This window comes from Rhinichthys klamathensis, unplaced genomic scaffold, assembly GCF_029890125.1.
Source record: "Rhinichthys klamathensis goyatoka isolate OS25496 unplaced genomic scaffold, OSU_Roscu_1.1 h1tg000011l_1, whole genome shotgun sequence".
Taxonomy (NCBI): domain Eukaryota; kingdom Metazoa; phylum Chordata; class Actinopteri; order Cypriniformes; family Leuciscidae; genus Rhinichthys; species Rhinichthys klamathensis.
The window spans coordinates 10584978-10588053 of record NW_026606564.1 but is presented as its reverse complement, the minus strand read 5'-3'; positions in this window follow the sequence as shown (position 1 = coordinate 10588053).

The following is a 3076-nucleotide window of genomic DNA, read 5'->3' as shown; positions in this document are numbered from 1 at the left end:
TCTGACAAAAAAACTGTCATACAAAGTATGAATTCATGTTTTGCTTTGTGAACAAATAGGCAGGATGATTTTCACATCATTTTGAAGCCAGAACTCGAAGCAACAACATCCATTAGTCAAAAGTCTTGTGGACACATATTTAGTATGTGTTTTGTGGTCTTATTTCAGCAACTTTCATTTTTATTTTTTTCAATAACCACGCATAAACATTATTCTCTTAAAAATACAAACATGTACATACATGTTGCTCACATATCATGGTAGCCCCGTTTGTGCTATACAGAGTGAATTTACACCTTTGCCATTAACATGTTTGTAAATAACTGAAAAAAGCACAAATGTCAGTGCATGTCAAAACATCCCAAAGGCCCCAAAAACACGCTGGTCCCCAGAGGGTTAACGTGCTTGAAAACTCTTGAAACTTTGCACACAGGTCAGAGCCCACGGCCATCAGGGCCGGGCTGATGCTGGCAGCCGGGCGTGGCAGGGGGGCTCAACAGCGCCCCCTTGAACGGGGTCCCCAAAACTTGGTCCATAGATCAAACACGCTTGCATGAATTAATATGAAACTCAGTACACATATGTGACCCGATCTGGCGAAATGAGTCGGAAGTCGCAACGTTCTATTTTAAGATATGGGCCGATTATGTGGAAAAACAATGAAATAATAGATTTTTTTTTTTTTGTGCTAATTTCAAAGAACAGACATTCAAAAATAATCTCCCAAAGTTTCGTAGTCCAGATAATTGAGTAAAGGTATTTAAATTACTATTAAAGTGTACAAAGTTTTACTAAATTCGCTGGAAATGAACATTGCTTTTCTCAACTCCTCTCGTCACCTCTGAGGATTTCCCGGGTATCCCCTGAAACGTCACTATCTCTGCTCTTTATGTGTTACACGTTGTATAGAACCAATCAAAAAGCTTAGAAATGTACACAAATGCTGATCATTTGTCGATGGGAAGCCGTTTCGACTGACCGGCACGCGATTGGTCCAGCCACCCTCCTGTCAGACTCGCAGCGAGCGCTCTGTGTATAAACAAGCTAGCAGATCTCCTCAGAAACATTAAATATTATTAATTTGCGAAATGTCGCTGTCAAAAGTGAGCAAAGTTGCCAAAGCGTCATCAAGCCCCCTGGCCATTGCACACTGGGTCCGCGTTTTTTTCGTATGCGTTTTTTCGTATTGATTCGGTGGCTCCGAACTGTCAAAACACCATTCAAACTGCTTGCTACGGATGCGAAAAACTTACGATTGTTTTTATATAACGGATGAAAGTTTCGTAGTGTGCACACGTGATTGACTTAACGTGATTGACAAATGTGAATGAGTGTTTATCTGCAAGCAGAATCCATTACAATGTGTTTGATTAACCCAATATTTAACTGTCTGTTGGTATCTCCGTTATGAATTTGTAACGCTGTTATTGTCAACTAGCCTACACTAAGATATGATTGCATAGACTAGCATTATTTGATCTCTGTTTCCTTGTCTCTCTGCCTCTCACTTTCTCTTACACACACACACACACACACACACACACACACACACACACACACACACACACACACACACACACACACACAGACAGACACACACACCCTCTCCCTCAAGCAAAAATGTAGCACCTCTGTTCAATCTTTCTGATTTTAGTACATTTTTGTAAAAGGTAGGCCTACTGTTAAATTATTTATTAAAATAAAAACTTTTAAAATAATTTGAGCTTCAGCCTGGTTTAATAGCATTTATATATTAATGTCTTTGGTCAAATTAAGCTGTAAAATATAGTTTATCCCTTTAAATGTAATGGATTTTGAAAGATATCAACAAAAAACGGGCAAAAAACTTTAAAAGCGATTTTCTCAGGTTTTCAATTGGAAAAAGAGGGCAGACGACCATAATTCAAATGTGTATATCTTTACAACCATTCAAGGTATGACTTTGACAAGGATATCAATTGAAAGCTTATGGTCTCCTCTTTCCATTAATACCAAAATCTTAATTTTTTAATTTGGGTCACTGTGACTCATTTTGCTGGATCAGGTCACATATAGATCTCATCGGGCCGAACAACTTTCCCTCGGTCAAGTTTTACGCCAGCCCAACAGGAAGTCGGCTATTATGGGTTGTTTGGAGAACGCTTGCTCTGGAATTTGAAGTACTTCTCCTAGAGATTGCATCCGTTTACCGCCAAACTCGGTCAGCTTGAGGTCAACACATTGAAGATGCTAAATTGCGGACGGATTTTTGATATCTCGAACAGTTTGGCCGTGGCGAGGAAACAAATTTATGGCGAGAAAAGAGAAACACGAAGTGTTATAACTTCTGCATACATTAACTGATCTTGATGAAACTTCAGCAGTGTGTTCGTGGTAAGAGGCCAATCAGATGGATGTAACTATTGTGAGTCAAAGTTATAGCGCCACCAACTGGCAGCAGGAAGTGTGTCACTTTCTAAATGCTTTTGACAAAAGTGGGGGGGTTAGTTTTATCTACAGTAACAAAACTCGATATGTATATTGTACTCTTCGAGCCGGACAACTTTCTAATGTACCGTAATTAGCTCGGATCAACAGGAAGTCAGATATTTTGGTCTGAATGTGGATTTTTGGCAAAATCAGCCTCTGATTTTTTACACACTCCTCTTAAGTGGTTTACTTAATTCCCACCAAACTTTTTCAACATGATGAAAATACATTAAAAAAGCTAAATTGTGAATGGCTATTGAATATCTCAAATTGTTTTGCTATGGCGAGGGATTAAAGTCATGTCAAAAAAGTAAACACTAAAAGCATATCTTCTAAAAAAATAATTATACACCATTTATTTCTAGATAAAATTATACAAATATCAGAACTAAACCCATTTTATTCTTGTTTTCAATTTAAGAATAATGTACAAGTTTAAAAACAGCCAGAATGTGCTATTCAGTTAAAAAATAAATACATCAAGTAATACAAAGGGCTATACTGCCCTCTTGTGTCCAAAATGATATCAACTCAGTACATAAAACTTTTTATCAGGTATGGCTATTGTAATTAAATATAAATATATTAGGTATGTGGCTGTGAGGAT